Here is a 19,764-nt window from a genome sequence, read left to right as displayed (position 1 = left end):
GGTTAAAATAATAAGAGGTTGATTAAGGAGAAAAATTTTTTCCCTCCTTAATTGTCTACATCTTTTGTGAATGAAGCATAGGGAGAGCAGCATTTTGCAAAAGATTCTGAGAAGGAGCATAGAATCTCTTTCTGCATATTGCAATGTCTTTTATTTAAAAAAAAAATTAGCTTAAATACTTCTTCCAATGGACCAAGTAATATTTTATCTGGAATGCATCCAAATTTAAACTTAAATAGTCCAAATCTAAAACATCAACTGAAAATTTGGAAAATGACTAGACATGATAACCTGGTGGATTATTTGACTCTAAATTAGCATTATTTTTATAGTGCCTGAAAAGTCAAACTTCAAACACTACTGGTAGTCTGTACCTTTTAAAATGTCTAGGATTAGTCTGTTGCACAAAACTAAACTTCTGTATCAACAAACTGCTTAAGGGGACAAGATCAGAGAAATAGCCAGGCAAGAAGCTTCCTGCTTCACAAGTTCTTTCAGTAAAATAGGTGAGCACGTACATCACAGGGTTTTTAAAACAGAGAGATAGTGTAGGTGTGATAAATGCATCTGTGAGTTACGAATTTTTATTTAATGTTGTCATTTTTAGGTGAAATGGTGGAGGAGGAGATAGTCTTGCACACTTTTTGCTGTTGAATGAAAGAAATTGTGGCTGTCATGGGGAGAGGAACAAAATGTGGATAAATGTCAAGGCGACGTCTACAATATAGAAATATGCTGCAGTTGTTTTGTCTTTGCCCTTTTTAATGATGTAATTATACTACACTGATAATCCAGTACTTCTTTATTGTTTGGATTATATTAAATAGTGGCTAATACGCATTTCTGAAATTGGCAAATCCTGTTAGCATAGGAAGATCTTTATTTAATTGTTTTTGCACCTCAGTCTTGGTGGGGTTTTTTGTTACTTCTTTTGTTCTTAAACAAATATTGAAATAAGCCATGTCTAAGGGGAATGAGAAAAATTAGATGCTTGCCAGTCAGTATGTGGAAAAAACCTAATCAACAGAGGTTAATTATAGGGTGATTCACTTGAAACTGATCCTAATGATAATGTCTTTTAATCAGATTGATATTACCTAAGCATATTTGTTGTAACTTGTGTTAACTGTATTAAAATTGGTTAATGAATCCAAAAACCTGTCAGCAAGGAGGGAAGTTTCAAATTCTAAGGAAGGCTCCCTCATTGCTACGTGGCAGGAGGTTCTTGCTCACTGGCTTTAGCTCTTGGGAATAATAAATTGCTCCTAATACATTTCTAAATTTTATAGAAAGAGATTGCTGACTGTTCAATTTTTTGGCAAGTTGAACTGGAAAGAGCCAAATGTGTGATCCCAGGTCTAGAGACCAATACTGTAGATTGTACTTATGGATGAGAGACAATGGTTTGGAATTACACACCCAGTAGAAGGGATGTAGGGGAGGGGACATTAACTGCTGTATACAATATCAATGGGCTGTGGTTGGTATGTAATGGCTTGTTCGGGGTTCCTAAGATTAGTCAGAAATGGTTTTAAGAGATTTAGAAGAGAGCTGTAAAACTGCAGGTTTTGGGAAAGTGTATCTCATTTTAGAGATTTAAGAAGCTTGTTCTGTTGAAGTGTAACTTGAGAAGTTTTGAAGATTTGAACTTTAATCCTATATGAAAAGGCATTGGTGAGAGCTGAAACAGACATTTGGTAGCTAAGTAGTTGAGCAATTTATCTGGGAATCATTTGTTCTCTCTTATTCTTTCTTTTAATGTTTGAATGTCATGGATGGTTTTAGTAAAATGTGCCTTTTCTTGGAGAACTTGTGGTGCTGATGCAAGAAATAGGAGAAAGTGTGTGATCATTGGATCACAAAGCAAAGATGGTAGTCATGATGTATTAGAGTGCCACAAGACAGTATCCAGAATATGCACATTAGATGGAAAGAAAGCAAGGATTGCCATTGCTCTTGGAGATGGAGCTGAGACCTCATGGTGTGGCTCAGGAAACAAAGATATTACAGACTACTACAGAGGAATCCCAGTCCAATTCCCAGTGCCATATTCTCCTCTGGGGGCAGGGTATATACCCTTACCCGACTCAGCATGTTACTGGTAACATTTTTGTCACAAATTGTGTGTAAAATACAATGTGTCACAGTAAGAGGAATATAAGTCCCTGAAATCCATTCTTGTCTCAAGGTGTTACCAGCTCCTTTTCTGCCAGCCAAATGCATTTTCAGGCATCATGTTGCATCTTCTTATGCAGTAGTTGTGCTACTCCTTTCTCCTTTCTAGATGGTGTCTAGATGATTTTTCACCTGTTGAGCTAATGGTAGAATCCTTCTGAATGAATGTTGGCTTTGCAGTTCTGCCACTGAACGTGATCCTTTCCAAGAAATTTGCTAATGTTTTCACAAAGTTCTGTTTTTAAAACACTGCTTTTTGCACCTTCCTTCCCAACCATACTAATATTTGTGGTATTTTTTTATTTTTTTTTTATAACCAAGGAAAAGTACTCCTTTCCCCGCTATACTTAAGATTGGCTTAGGAAGGCAGAACTACTGTATATCTCTCTTGTCTTGATTCATCACAGTGTAGAAATTCCCTTGAAATGTGCTTTTTCCTGCATGCTACAGTTGGAGTGCTGAGCAAAGGTCATGTTTTTAGTGTCTCTAAATGTATGAGAATAGCTATTTATATTTCCCTTTGAGCAGATAGTAGTCTGGAACTACAAAGCTTCTGGAGGGCAATCTTTCCATTTTGTGCCGTTGTCAAATGACTTTGGTTGCGTCGTCAGCGTTATGTGTAGTTGTGTTTGGCACGAACATGGTCTGAAGGGTGCAGGGAGGTTGCTGATTGTCCTGTGACAGTAGGAGTGAGTGAACTTACAGCTCAGTGCTTTTCTCACAGACCTGGAAGCACCACTCAGCACCGTGCAGGGGGTCAGGGAACACTTGCAGCAGTTGATGGTTTTTGTGTACCATCTGTGTCATGCATCCCTTCTTCTTGATTATCTTGTCTTCATTTCAATGTATTTTGGTAGTTGCTGAAGTCAAAGAAATACAAAAACATTATCTGTGCTATTGTTACATGTTCATAACACTCCTCTGAGAAGAATTCACATATCTTCTGGAGATACATGATTCTGGCTGAATGAAAACTGATGTGATGAGCCACGTGTATTTCAAAAAAGGGACACTAAAAAGCCACTAATGAAGTTGTGGGAAGTGGACTCTTGAGTCCTCGTAATTTCCTGAATGCTGTGATTAGCATCCTACAGAGCACTGTAAAACAGTTCATTAATCATAGTCAGTGCTAAAGAAGGTTCTGGAATGTCAGCTGTATTGGGCACCTTTCTGTGGTTACCAGATCTTGTGAACAGGGCCAGAATATTTACAAAAAGAAGTATATGTGTGCTGTGATGGGCCACTCTTAGCAGCAGTATGACAATGCTTTCTGGAACAAAGAATAAATGGAATAAAACTTTTTCTAGTGTAGCAATACTATTAGAATAGGTTCTTGAGTTATTTTGCTAAAAATATTTTATGATCTTTGTATTTTACCATTTCTATTTTAAATGGACATTCATTTTAAAAATTATTTCACTAATTTTGTCTTACTGGTTCCACTTAAACCATGCATCTAGTTGTGTTCAGTTTGCTAATCTACATGTTTTCTTACTATTTTATAACATTTTATCCTAGTGTTCCAGATATTCCACAAAACTAATTTACATATACTTGGAATCTCTGATTTTCAATTATTAATTGTTGCGGTTAACATAATATGTATTTCTTAAAGTGTGTTCTGATGTAAAATGGTGAGTATGATGAATTACTTAGCTCCATTGGATGAGAAAAATTAATGTGGATAATTTTGGAAGTTATTTTGCAAAAACTGAAAATTGAACATTCATTCTACATCAGTGCTATGTAGTTTATTTAAAATGGTATATTTCTGAAAACCATTACTGTTCTAAAGCATACACTTGAAGTCAAAAGTCACTAAATCAGAAGCATTCCACCGGTCCCTAGATTTTTCAGGCAGTAGCTTATATTTAGTTTTGGCTCTTTAGTCCAATAGCTGTATTCCAGAGATTGTTGTTAGAATGTGACCAGTGAAAAATAATCTCCAAGTCTGGGAGAATTTAATGGGAACATATATTAGAGTGGGCTAATGTTTTGATGTCTCACTAGAGCAGGGAGCATAGCTTGAAGCAAGGTCAATAAAAAGGAAAACTTGAGCTCTGTTGAGAAAATTAGTGGAATGTAGTTCATGCATTGAAATGCATTCTCAGGCTTCTGAGAGTATCTTAATAACATAGACTTTCCACTTCTCATTCTGCTTTTTTTCCTTCCACATGCCTTTTTGGAGCACTGATCTTTTAGTCTTGAACTCTGCAAATCCCTTAAATTTGGGTGAACTTAAGGATTTTTCTGTTTGTCTTCAGTCAAAGGATTGCTTACCGCCTGCTTTTCATTTATTGCTTTGCATCAACTTTTTCATAATTTAGTAACTGTAACTGTTGTAAACGTGTCATCTAGAGATGGAGTTGGTGGCAGAGAGAATGGGATCTCTTCCTAGTGCGTGCCAAAGATATTGAGTAGGTTTTGTGTGATTTCCTAAAAATCTATGGATTTTCTCCAGATCTCTATGCAGGGAGACTCAAACCTCTTCTGTAAAGAAGCATCATAAAAATTAATGCATAGCTTGACAGAGAAAATAATCAGAACTTTCTTGCAGTTTGGTACTCCTGTGCATATATGTATATATGTGCTCTTTCCATGTAGTTGCTCACTAAGTCATGGCCAACTACATTTGTTGCTGTCTTGTATTTCAACAGTATTTTAATCTGTGCCATTACTTTAGAGGTGTTAGGAGCATGTCATGTACCCATATGCACGCAGAAAAGAATTAAAAAAAAATTCAATCTATGCCCTTCTTAGCAGTCATAGGATGAAGAAATGTTTTTTTATGTTTTCTGCTTTATTCACATCTACAGTACTTTTTCCGAAATGTAATTTTTCTCATACTCTGCTTAAGGATGTAACTTTTTTTGGTTTAATTCCTGGTCTGTTATGATGAGCAATCAAGTATTTCTTTCATCTAGTAAGATTTTTGTGTTTATGAATTGATTATCTTTCTTCAGCTGCTAAATTTTTCAAATCTGTTTCTCAGAGTGTTCAGTGTTCTTCAAGGCAAGAAGAATTTTACCTTTTTTTTCCTCTGTTCCTCTGGCCCAGTTCATGCAAATTGTGGAGAGGGTTCTAGATTTTTTTGCTGTATGAGCATGTTTTTATCTTTCTCCACCTGTCATTTAATGAGACAAGATTAAGGAAAGAAATATAAAAATGTGTTTTTCCTAAGCAAACAGGGAAAACAAATTATTTCATAACAAGCTAACAACCAGATAATTAATAAAATGTTGTGTATTTTTTAAAATATCAAATGTGTATTTTAGGAATGATGTAGATGAACTGGTTAAAAAGTGTTTGTGAGAACCTAAGGTTTTTCTTCATTTATTGTCAGAAGTGATTTCCATTCCCCCATTTTCTTGTTGCTAAGTCTCCTCAGACATTTTAAAATAATGATCCTCATTTCTAGAGAGCTCAGAGCTGTTAAGAATGTTTTGGTGGTGTGTGATAGTAATGATATATCCAGTTTCATGTCTTTTTATTGATATCATGACATTCAGTGTGTTTGACCTATAATTTTTTTGGTCAAGCAGAGAAAATCAGAACAAAGAGTCAGCTCAACACTTAAAACATTGAAATGTCTCAAACCAACAAGCAATCAAAAGAACAAAAAAAGAAAAAAAAAGAGGAAAAAAAAAAAGGAAAGCAAAAAAAGAAAAACCTTAGCCAAACTGTTCCAAAAGTCTGTATTGCATGTATTGCATGAGGAAGCTTTCTCAGCACTCATCACAAAATGATGGCCCACATTGCTCCCTGTAAATGTGGCTCTTTCATAGGTTATACCTTCATCTTAGTTGACCATACTTCTGTACTAGGATCAGATCCTTTAAATTGTCTGTATAGAGCAAGACATAGTCTGTATAGAACAGACTTCCTCTTGTAACTTGCTTACGTTGGTCTCAATACTAGGAAAGTAAAAGGTGCTGTATTTAATAGAATCTTATTTTACAAGAATTCCAAAGATTGTCTATGAAGTAAAAGATCTCTAAGTTTAACTCCTGTTAAACACAGCCATGAAAAGGGTTATTTGATATGTGTTCAAGTATGGTATGTTGAAGAAGAGCCAATGCAGAGGTGACCTGATCAATAAACTATAATTGAATTGCCTGGTTTTGGCAAGGCTTTTCAAAAATTGCTTTTAGAAAAATGAAATTTTGGGGAGAAAAGAGAAACAGTTGTTTTGTGAATTTGTAACCCCATAATGGAATAGAAAAAATCAGAATATATGGTTATTTTTCATAATGGTAACAGTGTAATGCAAAGTTTCATCTTATCCTGCTCAAGGGCATGTACTGGGTCATGTGTACTTCATCATAAGAATAAATTGTCTGGAAAATAGAGTCTCTTGAGCTTTTCTAGATTGAACGTATATAGGAAACTTCAGCATTGTATTTATGACCAAATAATCTTGGCATAATGTTTTCATTTTAATTATTTTGTGTGTGCGTGTGCTTCTCTAATATAGATAGATAGGGAGGGAAGGAAGTTAGGAAGTGAGTACATACTGAGATTTGGGAAAAGCTCTTCTGTGGTCAGGTAATGAATAAAAAATTCTGAATGGTACTAAATGAACCTGTGCATGTAGCATTCCATGAAGATATGACTTTATGATATGTGTTACTCAGTATGTGTAATAATGGATCCATTTGAAGTAAATCAGGGTCATGTGTTTTTTTTTTTTAACTATCAGTGTTGAATTTTTGATCACCTAATGCTGTCCTAGACCTTCATCTACCATCATTACATGTAAAACAGAAGGTGAGCCACTAGTGTATTTAAAATACATATTTCATTGCATGTGTGTTTTTAAAAAGCTTAACTTCTTGTGTATGACTGAAATGAATAAAGATCTCTAAGCTTGACTTTGGATCTAAATTATGTATTTATCTCTGGAACCAGCTGTGTAAATCACAGTGAAATAAACACAGTATATGAAATTTCTATTCCATCAATTGTTGCATAGAGTTTTTCCTAGGGAAGTCTTATGAAATCAATTAATAAATATTTAGACCATTTGTAAGTGATGTATAATTTTTTTTTTATATATCATTAGGGAACCTTTTTTTAATGTTCTATATTTCTGTGAAATAATGAATAAATGTTTTACAACCATAAATTATATGCCCATCACTCCATTGTTTCTCAAAAGAAAACAAAAATATTTTGCTACATATCTGGTATTTGAAAAAAAAGTTTCTGAAAATTAGCTAATTTAGCTAATAAACACAGCCTGGACTAGTACAGTAGTAGGATGTTGTGATGTTTTTTAATAAGTATCTGGTTACTATCTTTCTCTCAATATTGCTGTCTTTATATGTACTTCATTATTAGATGGCAAAATTCATCTTGCTGTCATATTCTGGTAGCTATTTTTTTTAAGTTTCGTTTATTTAAGAAAGCTTACATCAGTTTTAACCTCCTGATATAAGGAAGCTTATATCCATCACCTCTGTGCTTCAGAAAAGTGATGGTTATATTGTGAAGTAGAATATCTTGCCAGCAGACCCATGAGTATTTTAAACTGCTAAGGAATTACACTGACCATAGCAAAAGATTTATCATTCACTTGTGTTGAACAAACACTTTTTTAGTGAGGGGCAAGATAGCAATGACAGGAGTAATTAGTGGTGCTGCTCTGGGTGAAAATAAAAAGCACGGCCTTCTTGTTTAACCTTGGTGTTATAGATTATTGAAGGAATTTATCACTTTGTTTTGTTCTGAAGTTAAAAAGGAGAAATGTTATCGCAAATTTTTTGCAAATTTTTTGCAGATCTTCTTTTTTGCAGTGTTCCTTCTGCCATACAAGCTGTTTAACTTCTTAAAGGAAAAGGCTAAGATTTTGCTCCAAATAAATGCAGTGGCAGCTATTAACAGTCTTGAAATCATTTATGGGGAATTAATCAATGCCTGACTGAAGAGACCATAAAACTGTGTTTCAGAGGAACTAGTTATCATAGCATTTTCAGCCTCAGGTGATATTATTATTGCTCAGCATCGCAAAACCTGGACACCAATGTGCTCATATTAGTATTACATTTCCAGCTGGTGTCTTTATGAAAAATCTGAAAACAGCAAATGTATGTGGTCTTATTATTTAGGATTATTTAGGTTTATATCAAATTTGAATTAACTGTGAGCAGAGGAGACAGAATTAGAATTGCATCTGAGATACTGTAATGATAGTTTGATTCTCACGTCTTTGCAAACAAGTCAATGTTTGAAAGTTATATAGTTGAGAAAATACAGGTTGCATTGCAAATTTTGTATCTGTAAAATATAGATTGAATTTTACAGATTTAAAATTGACAACTGTTTACAGATTGTAAAATGCTGTCAGAATTTTGGTAGCTGTTTGATTCAGTCTTTATTAAAGCATATGTATATGCGGCAGGCAAAAGCTGCTGGAGAGCTGGTATATTTGAAAAGTTCAATTGAGCATAAGGAATCTGTTGTGAAGAAAGAATTTCAGTGCTTGTTATGTTGGTAGTATTGTGTAGTGATGGATGAAGTGCAGGGAGAAAATCAGTTTCACCTTTGTCAGTGTATTTGTCCACTTTTCATTTCACGTTTCCTCATATACTACACTTCCGGGATATCTGAGTAGCAAACATAAAGAATTTTTAGAATTTAAAACATATGGTGTTCTCTGAACTTTGGAAACAAGTTTCAGTATTATCTAAATGTACTTTTTTTTTCCCCCTCTGACTGACTTGAACTGTAATGCTTTATGATTATGTATATTTTAAATGATGTCTCTGGGTTTTGATGTTTTGGCAATCTAATTCTTTTCCTCTCTATAATGTGGTTAGAAAATAGGTCAGGCAGTATTGTGCTGAGAATGCAGTGCTGGTGTTCTGTGGGCTTTCCCCCCTCTGATAAATATATTTAGTAAATTGTTAATTTATTTGACATCAGTTACAGAAATGCATGTAAATAAAAAAAGGGAAAATTAATAGTTTTCCTCCAAATTGATGATTGGATATCATTTTGAAAAGATTAGAAATAATTCAGGCAGTTTTTGGAAAGTGAAAACAAGTGAAAACACATAGGTAGTACGGGGTTCTGTTTTGTTTCTGAGAATTCTCCTGTACTGGTTGCAGCTAACACTTTGAATGTGTATGGATGCTTCTGTGAAAGCTGGGTGCAGGACCAGGATCTAAGTTAGGGGTGCAAAGCAGGCACAGCAAGTCCTTTGAATACAGAAGGACTTAATTATACCAGCAGCAGCATATGACACCCTAGGAGCACGTTTTACACTGTTCTGAAAAGTGCAGTCTGCCTGTGTTTTAAGTAGTACAGATGAAATGGTGAGGTTCCTAAATTAAAACATGAACACAAAGTGTTCGCATGCACAGATTTCATTAGGATATAAAAATCACACACAATTACAAAATTTCTTTGATCTTGTTTTCCTAATAGACTGCTTTTCGGAGCCTTTATCTGTGTTTGTCCTAATAATGCTTTGTTAGTTTGTGGAAGAACATAGTAATTAGTGCATTTGCAAAACTTACTATTGGGATTTTTTTAATCAATTAATTATAAAGCTCTCTGATTAAAACAAAGTTGCAGAAAGAATGTAATAGGTTTGTTTCCTGTAAGCGCTCCAATGCTGATAATTTTATAAACTACAGGTAAAAAGTTTTGTTTCATATTTAATTTACCATCCAAGCATCTTTCATAACATTTCTTTTGTAGAAATGCTTGTGTTATCTTTCTCTGTTTTCACATGACTGGTCACATATGACTTCTTTCTTTCTATGGTTTACTGCTACTTTTCATAAAAAGAAAGTGTGAGAGAAAGCGGTCTTAAAAGTAAAATTTATTTTCTCTATTATATATTTCACCTGTATTAACATTGACATGGTAACTTTAACTTTTGAAAAAGTTTTCCCTAAATTCTCCAGCAGTATGGGTTTCTTGTCTATCAGTGGAATTCAACTCCTGCTACCTACTTCGAAATGCATACACACGCACTATGTCATTCCAGCTAACTCCCAAATAATTGCTTTTGAAATTCTCGCAGTAGAAATATTCTCCCTAACTCTGGTGTTTCAGAAGTTCAACTTTATTATATTAGGTATCTTGAAGACCCTTAAGAACAGTATCAAAGCTTTATCAGAATGGGCTGAGTTCCATGGCACTGCTTATTTACTCTATTTTGTTGCAATTTTCTTCACTTTTTTCCTTCACTTACTGAATAGATTTTCAGCAATGACCATGCCTACATAAGATCCAGTGAGAAAAAGTCAGTTTTAAAATTAATGTGATTTGAGCTTTTTTCTGAAAAGGCTCCCTGTCCTACTCAAATGTCAGTAGCAGTTATCTATAGCAGTGGAAACAAGCACTTCTAGCTTACTTTCTGAGCTTCCAGGACTTGGGTTGTTCTAAGACAGATGAAGTATAGTATCCATGGATGGTTTTTGTAGAAAAAATATCAAAGTCTGATGTCTTTAACATATCAAATTCTTTAAACTCGAACATTTTAATTACAGTGAATTTCACAATCTAGTAGTGCCTTCAGAAAATCCTAATATTCTACATCAATCAGCTCTCCCTAATTCCATGCTAATTTAGTTTATAAAACTTAGTCACCTTCTGAGGCATGACATCCCTCACAAAAGCAATGTTCTTTATTTCCCAGTATCTTGTTTTAATTGATGTGCCTGTTGTTTCTGATGAGTATTGTAGTTTCCTAGCTGCAACAATTCTTCTGTCATCTTCTTTGTGAATAAAAATTTCAATGTAGGCATCAATTTAAGTTCCTTCTAGTAACTGCTAATGCATTTATTTAACTTTCCTGCTGTAGTCCTATATTTAATGTGCTGTAATAATCAGCTCCAACATCATTTGCACTTATGTATTCTATGTCAAGTCTTTCAGTTCCATTGTGCTTTAAAAGTATTTGATATAGCTGTTATGCATATAAGAATTGGCTTCTCAAAACTTCTGTATTTGTCAATTTAGTATCTTCCAATTAAGCTTCTGCACCATCTCTCTGCTTGGTTTATGTGTGTCATAAGGAGAAAAAACTTGGTCATTGATATTTCATAAAGCAACCTAAATTGTACTCCAAAGACTCCTTTTTTGCTGCTTCTGGTAGTGTTACTAGAAGTGATTGTGGACTTGAAGTCACCAGCTCCTTCCCAGCATTTTCTTAAAGACCATCTAGTTTTCTTATAAAATTCTGTCTTTATACTCAGCAGTAATTTGATCACAGAGCATTCACTAGCGTTAAACAGCTTGTTATCGTACATGGATGATATTTTATACTTTACTGTATAATCTGCCTTCTGTCCTTCAGAATTCCTGTTAGCCTCCACATAAGAAGTATGTTGGTATTATCTACTTCTGGGACCATTTCTTTTCTCAAAATTTTCTTCAGGCTCTCTTGACTTGGGAGCCCAGAATGCTCAAAGTATTAAAAAATTTGTTTGGTGTACTTATGTGTTGACGTGGCACTTTGGGACGTGGTTTGGTGGTGGACTTGGCAATACTGGGTTGACGATTGGACTGCATGTGTCTTAGAGGTCTTTTCCAACCTAAAAACTTTTATGAATGTATGAGTCTACTTGTCTGTCTAGAATATTTTGATTTCAGCAAAACCAACTTCAAAAACCAGTGTTTCGCTTTTTAAGATCCTCACTTACCTCAATGGAGATAATCATGTTTATAAAGCAGAATGATTTGGGCTCTAATCTTCTGCTGCCATTTGTTACAATCTTCATGTGCAATTTTTAAGTTGGGTAGCAGACTAATTTTCTTGTTTCATTGTTCCTTTTTGATTTTGTGAGTAACTTAACGGCTAGAGATGTAGATCCTTTATGCTTCTCCTTCCTTGTGGAACTGAACTCCAAATGCCATCCAGACTCTCCTTTAAATTGCTATGATACTCTGTCCTGAGACTCAATTTGCTAAGGCAGGTTTGCTTGCTTTAAAAAGAAGACAAAGATTTATAAACCAGAAGCCTACTATCTGCGTTTGGGCCTTAGCCAGACTCTTGAGTAAAAAAAGGGTGTGGAGTGTGTGTGATTCTCACAGGAGAAACCATGCTCAGAACCATGGAGAGCTCTTTTAAATTCCTGTATGGGAAATAATGGGCATCCTTGATTTTTTTCTTGTTACTGTTGCTAAAATTAGCCTGAGCTATTCAGAAATGAAGGAAGCTGAAGGGCTAGAAAAAGACTACACTGAAAGTAGGAACAAGAATGTAATACCTGTTATAAAAGAGTAGGTGTAAAAAGCCTAACTTGAGAGTTAAGGAATTGTGAGGTACTGCTGGAGAACGGCTAAACATAGGAGCCTCTGGCTACAGCAGTCACATCCTTAATATAAGGTGTTCACCACAAAGGAAAATACTGCTTTTCTCACAAATAATAAGTTTATACACAATTATTCTATGAAGTAAATGGCTGTGTGACTATGTAGGTTTGCTTAGGAAACAGTAAGAATAATAAGATTTTAGGGTTTTCCTACAAGTGCTTGACTTCCAGATTGATTCAAATAGTGATTTAAAATCCTGCATTTTATTACTTATTATCTGTCTGAAATACTTGAATGGGATTTCACTAGGATTACCTTTGAGAACATCTACAAATTTAGCTTTTAAGTATTTTGTTCCTGTAAAGTATTAATATTGCTTTAATAATTACAGACTTTATATGGAAAATTAATTTAAAATCTTATTTTTAGAATGTTTAAATTCAAAAATAAGGTATTGTTTGGTAAAAATCACCTAGCTTGCTTTAATTGCTGTAAAAAAAAGTTATATATATCTGGGCACACAGACACAAAAATCCCAAAATCCCATCTTAAATATAAAAGAAAATAGCTCACTCATTAAATCTGATAGTTGCTAACACTCTCCATGGTTTGACGGCAAAGTTATGCATTGGTGATAGTTGTTATAAATAAAAATGGGAATTCTGATTAACAGTATAAACTTAAAGTATTAAGTTTGAAAGGACATAAGAGAAGCTAAGCAAAAAGCTAATAATTTCAATGGTGTTTTTAACTCAGAAAGTTTTAAACTCACCTGTCATTTTTCCATAATAATGTGTCACACCAATTTTGAGAGGAAAAGGCATTGGCAGCATTATGTGAGGTTTTGACTTGCAACTTCACAACTGTGTTTTATTCATAGCCTTACTATTGTGCAAAGTGCTTTGAGTTTTTCAGTTCCTTCACTTTTAAATAAATGAATATCTTAGATCAGTGGTATGCTTGAGCCATGGTGATGATCACAGGCAGAATGCAATCAACTTTTGGTGCCATGGAGCTCTACAAAAGCTGTAAACCCGTGTAAATTAGACATGAACCTATGTGCTAATGCAAGTAAATTGCTTCCCATACTTGAATTAACTCATTAGGTGCCTTTTTTTCATGCTTTTTAGCGTGTAAAGTTCTGTATCCCAAGTAAAAGAAAACTGGAGTGCCAAGGGAAATTTCTACAGGCTAAGCTTTGCATATTTTGGTGGATTGGAATTAAAGTTAAGGCAGATACTTCTTTATCATATGGCAATATTCCTATTTGCAATCCCCAGTAAAGATTTTCTTGCTCTAATAAAAGTACTGTATAAAACATTGTTCAATTTGAACTAGAAAATGGTGATACTTGAAAAACAAGTCTGATTATTTAGTTAATGACCCCATTTGACACTCTTTCCCTGATATGGCCCACTCAAAACTGTATTCCGGCATTTCTGTCGAATCACCCAGTCTCCAAGCCTGCCATATATAAGAAGAAAGTCTTTTAGCTCAGTTCTGTGATGACTTTTTTTTTTTTTTTTCCCCAGCATCTGAATGCCATATAGCCTTCACTATGCTTTGATTTTGCAAAACCTCCTGGTTGCAAATATCACTTCAGTTTTCTTATGGCTGCCAAGTGTCATGCATTTTTGCATAACTATTACAAACTCAGCAGCTCTCTCATCTGCCTGTTTTTCATCTTGATTTATAAACATCCAGCTGAGTTGTGAACAGACTGATGTTAAGTTTCCTGGTTATTAGATTTTTGCATGTTGCTTTGATGCCAGCCAAAAGAGGAAAGATCTTACCTCTGATCTTGCTTCTGATGTTTGCAGCCATTAAGGAATGACACAGGAAGCAAGTGGAAAAGAAAAGAAAATTTAGTGGAGTGCTTCATCAGGAACAAGAATGGAAAAGTCAAATATTACCTTAAGGTTTTCCATTGTTTTTTTTTCTCCTTTTCAGTTCCTTTCCCAAGGTATGCAGGTTTTTCTACTGTTAGGGGGCTGCACTTTCCCCAAGAAGATGTGTATTTTGATCCCAGATGAGCACTGAAACAGGAGTTTTGTTAAGTTCTGTTAAGAAAGGGGTGCAACATTTCTGTTTGTTAACTCTCAAATGACTAATGCAGGGCAGAAAGCGCTAGTCTGTTCAGCTTCTTGATTCAACTGCTGTTTATTTTTGAGAGCATTTTTGGTGCTTCAAATAAAAGGGAATGTGGGATTAAAAGGGAATCCATTACTTAATGAAATCATCTATTTCAGTTGCTGTTTCCTTTATCTGTTTTGCACTTAGATGTTTAGGAACTACTTTCTCCTACCTCATGAGCCAAATTTATCCAGGTGGATAGAACTCCTATTCCCCAGATTTTGTTTTGTGTTTGTGAGTGTAAGAAGCAATTCAATGCCAAAAATTCTTTCTTTTTATAAAACACAAGTTATGTCCTTCTATAGTCTGTTTTTTTTTACTTCATTGCTTCCAAAGATTCTCTACCTGATTTTTTTTGGACTGAGGCTTCTGCAAGGATTATCAGTAGATTATTAACCTAATACTATGGAGGAAGATCATGCTTGATGTTGGAGATTTGAATTTTTATTATTCATTGACTGTGGTTATATTAGAATTGGGTTGTATGGAGTCAATACAGTAAGTAAATGAGAAAAAAGAAACCTTTACTATCATGTGATTGTCCTGTTCATTTTCTGAGGCAATTTTCATTTTACAAAGACATTCCATTAGTTCAGATTAAACAAAGGTAACTTCTCACTTCACTGTGTTTCTGGTTAATGTATTATCTTAGGAATTAAAAAGGACTGTAAAACTGAAAACTGCTTTATCCATTGCTTATTAAAATGAGTCTGTATGTATAATTTCTTTGGAGGAGTGCATTGTTTCTGCAATTGACTCTTTTATCTTTCTAAAAGAAGAATCACCAATAAGTTTTTGTCTGTTTGACAGAAAATCTTGCATGTATTTGACAAGTACACTGCTCTTTTTCTTTCAAGGTACAATTCAGTCTTTTGTTCAAAATAACATCGATTGTAAAAAAAAGGGAGAAATTACTGTATCGTTTTTGAAGTGTTCAAATGTAGTATGTTACAAGATTTATGAGCACTTATATTTATCACTGTATCTAATATGAAAGAGAGCTTATTATTTTCAAACTGTATTTGTTATTGTTGATGTACTGTTGATTCTTTTATCTAGTTTAGGAAAGTCATTACTTCTGATTAGATTCTTAACTGCTGATAAACTCTTTCAAGGTCAATGTTCTATGTGTAGCTTTAGCTTAAAAGCCCCCAAGTGCTGTGGGTATGGACTTCTCTGACCCACTGCTGTTGAGATAACTGAGCCTTTAGGCGTTCATATAGCATAATTTTGAGGAATATTTGGTCTCTGATACTAAAAGTACCTAAATTGGTCTTTTGATTGTTTGTTTTTTATTTCTGACTAGAAGCTATGTAGTTGAAGTAGGATTAGTACTTAACTCCATTGTGGTTTTTGTTATTGTGTGTGTGTGCTTTGGGGTTTTTTTTCTTCCAGTAGAAATAAATTTAATAACTACAGGGGCATAGGACCTGAGTTGGCCATCATTTTTATGTGGTTCACCTTAGGCGTTCTCCATGTAATTAGCTCCTCGAAGGAAACCAAATGGTTTTTAATTGAAAATGTGCCAAGTTTTATTAGAATAACAGGATAATTAACACTTTAAGTATTGCAAACTCAGTGAATAGGAAAGAAAGAAGAAGGAAAAAAATTTTATAGCATTTTCTCTGCCCACATTGTCATTGTGAGTGTACTGTTGCTTCTACTTGTTCACAATTAATTCAGTGCCTTTAAGCCTTGAACTGTATGAAGATAGCTTATCTTTCTTTGAAAGATAACAGGAATTTCCTTGAAATTTTGGAAGTTGTATTCTTTTACTATGGAATACTTTTAAATAGCTGTTCAACTTATTTGTATTTTGTTTTCTCCAAATCTCCAGATCTGTGATTTCTCCAGTGATTATTCTAGTGACTTTTAAAATTTTGATTGAAAGAAAATTATTTCCAAGGTTTTCTTAACATATTCATAATTTTTATAAATTATAAAAATACATAAATGATAAAAGATATTAAATAATATATTAATATTCTTCTATTAATTTTGTTAAAATTAAGGTTAATTTATCTTGGATTTTTTTTTTTTTTCCATTTCAAAGCTTTGCCTGGTATTTTGAACAGGGAGTAACACTTAGAGACGGGGAAACAGTTATTTGACAAAACTGCTAAATGGCTGAACTGCTTTAATTGATTATGCAGATTTATATCTTTCATTCAACATGTATAACAACTTTCAGCTGCAAATTTGATGGTATCTGTAAATATTAATGAATCAACTTCAAACATAATTTTGAAGTTGGCAAATATTAACAAGGGAAATTGGGGCCTGGTGAGACTGACTTGTAAAATTTACTCATTAAATCAATACAGAGCCTAAAATATTCTTTGATTTAATTCTTTGGTTCCTAGATCACATTGTATCTAATCGAGATATAATGAAAGATGGTAGTTAAAAATATTCTAATTGAGTGATTGATCTTCATGGATAATCTGTGATTAGCTAAATAACAAGTAGAAAATGTAGTATTTTAAAAGAAAATATTAGGTTCTTTCTCACTGTTATGATAAAGAGTGAATCAAAAAGAAGTTGTTCTTACTGAATGTGAAATTAAAGGCACTTTCTTTTTTTCTTTCAAACAGTTACTAATTTCACTGACTGCTGGAATTGTGGAATTATTTGGTAACCTCCAACCTCCATGATGCAGTTGTGTTTATTTCCTGCTGTCACGGAGAGGGTAAGCCGTTCTTCATGTGTGTTATGAAGTTAGGATTTTTTAAAATGTATTGCTGTTTATGTGACCAATAAAATACATTGTACGTTTGAATGTTATGCCTTTTAAAATAATATTTTTTACACACCAAAATCTGTAAAACTTCTTTTATTTCATGGAGTCAAATCATAGTTGGCTTTGGAAAGTGTCTTTGGGGATCTTCTAATCCAACACCAGTGATCAAAGTAGGGTTTATTGGAGTGCACTGCTTGGGTCTTTGCCGAGCCTCCAGGGATGGGAGCTTCACTGACACTTTTTGCTGCACTTTCACCTGTGTGACCATGTGATGTACTAAATACAAGGAATTTAATCCAATGTAACATGTTGTGAAAAATAAGCTATTGTGGGAACTTTTAATAATGAATTTTTTTTTTATCATGAAAAACTAATAACTAGAAATTGTCTTGCAGTTTTATTTTTCTAGATATTTTGAATCAATCTTTCCTACTTTATAATTTTTTCAAAATTTTTGCATCAAACATTCATATTTATTATAACCACTTTTTTTTTTTTTGAGGAATCATTTCCATTAACATCTGATGTTAATGGAAACTTAACTTCCTAAGTATGTGGTTTTGTGGAATTTTTTTGTTTGTTTTGGCTTAATTTTGGTGTTTTTTTTTTTTTTTTTCTTAATGGTGGATATTTAGACTTGAGGATAAAAATCCAGAAATTACCTGGAGAATTTGTACCATTTTGAACATCAAGGAGATAACATAAAGGAATATAGTAAAATAGAAAGTAATATTAGAAATTCTTTTGGGTTGAAAGAGCTAAGACCTTGTTCAGTGCTTCAAAGATTATTATTCTTGATAACAGTTCAGGTATTTGTGGTGGTTAGGGATCACTGATGGAGGAGGAAGAGGAGGCTTACAGGAAATAATTGCATAAATTCCTTAATTACTTTCCTATATGATTTTGATTGAACTTAGACTTATGAGGGAAATTGCACTTATTATTCTCTCAGCTTCAGTTTTTCTGCTACACACCACGTTAAGAACTGGAAAAAAGCAGTAGCCACCTTGGTTTGGTGATTTCTGTCATGTCTTCATTGATCGTAGGTCATTTTTGGGAATTTATTGATGCTACTTTGGTTGAAAATGCAGCAACTCTTGAGCTGTTGATCATCTCTCAGTTTGTGTTCTATGTGTGTTCGTCCTTTTGATTTGTTTTGGTTGCATCCATAAATATTGACTTCCTAAAAGAAGAATACATTTGACATAAGATTAATAATTGGTCATTCTGAATATTTGCCTATTTATTCCTCTAGCTTCCATTCTGAAGATGTTTTCATTTCAAATTTCTGCAATGTTGTTTTCAGGTATAAAATGCTATGCAGTTAAATTGAAAATAGTTTCCATGCTGCTCAGCTGAGCATTTTACATCAAATACACACTATAAGCTCTGAAAATAATACCAGAATCTTTCTCTGCATTCCTCTGCTTTTTTTTGTCTGTATTATAATATGTATTCTGCTAAAGCTGCTAAATGAATCTTCAGATGACTCTTTTCAAGTTGATAATCTTGCTTTTAGACTTGAGGTTTTAATTCCTCAAGTTCGAGCAATTTACCTTCTTCATAATCTCTTTAAGTATGGAAAGTCATCAAGCTTCTATGTTCAGTGACAGAACCTCTTCAGCAAAATTTCAGGAAGGATAAATCACATTGTGTCTTTCTCCAAGGCTTTTTGTGATTAGTTAAGATTTTGTTTTCTAACAAATGAGTGGGCCTGTAGCTTTTGCACAGGTAAGGAAGTCCTTCAGTACCATCTTTTCCTTCTCAAATGTTTAATTTGAGATAATCTGCAGATTGTATCAGATGCAGAGATTGTATTTATTCATGCACAATTATAAGGGACTATATGAAGGAAATATCAAATTGCTCAGAGCAATCTGTGCAGATATAAAATTAGAATTTTACAGAAAGAAACAGTAGTAAAGAGGGAGTTGTGGATGTACAAGTAAATAGTGAGCAAGTCTAATGATTGTCAGTTTATGGCCTCTGATTCAGGGGAATAGAAATCAAGAAAAAAAAAGTAAATTTCTCCAATAATTAAGTATATATATGGAATGCTACAAATTTTATGTCCTTGTTCCAGAAAAAAGAGAAAGTGGAGAGTTTTTATGGGGAGAAAAAATATAACTAAAACAGTGAGCTTGACTAGGAAACTAAATGAATTTCATTTTGGATACTTGTAGAACGCAAACATTAATACGTACTTTGTGAATGGGTTTCTAGTTGAAGAAAACAATAGATATAATTTGTATGTTAATAAAGGTAATTAAAAAGTTATAGATGAATGAAATACTTCCAAATTGTATCCAATCACGATTCTAAAATATTTGCAACTAAATGGAAAAAGGTCTCTTGGGATTGATATATATGAATGCTGGAATTAGAAATAATTACCAGTCCTGGCTTGATCACAATAGTGTGCAAAGCATGGGGGCAAATTTCAAAGA

At 33.8% G+C, this 19,764-nt stretch overlaps 1 protein-coding gene across 5 annotated transcripts in view; it reads left to right on the top strand.

The window, feature by feature from the left end:
- FUT8 (fucosyltransferase 8) overlaps positions 1 to 19,764 on the top strand; it is a 101,078-nt gene that overhangs the window by 26,661 nt on the left and 54,653 nt on the right. For all 5 annotated transcript variants that reach the window (XM_058859196.1, XM_058859167.1, XM_058859178.1 and 2 more), the window contains one exon: positions 17,172 to 17,266. The gene's annotated coding sequence lies outside the window, so the exon portion shown is untranslated. The remainder of the gene's footprint in view (positions 1 to 17,171; positions 17,267 to 19,764) is intronic.

Source organism: Poecile atricapillus, chromosome 1, assembly GCF_030490865.1.
Source record: "Poecile atricapillus isolate bPoeAtr1 chromosome 1, bPoeAtr1.hap1, whole genome shotgun sequence".
Classification (NCBI taxonomy): Eukaryota; Metazoa; Chordata; class Aves; order Passeriformes; family Paridae; genus Poecile; species Poecile atricapillus.
The sequence above is the reverse complement of the archived record's forward strand: the minus strand, read 5'-3'. Positions and strand labels throughout refer to the sequence as shown.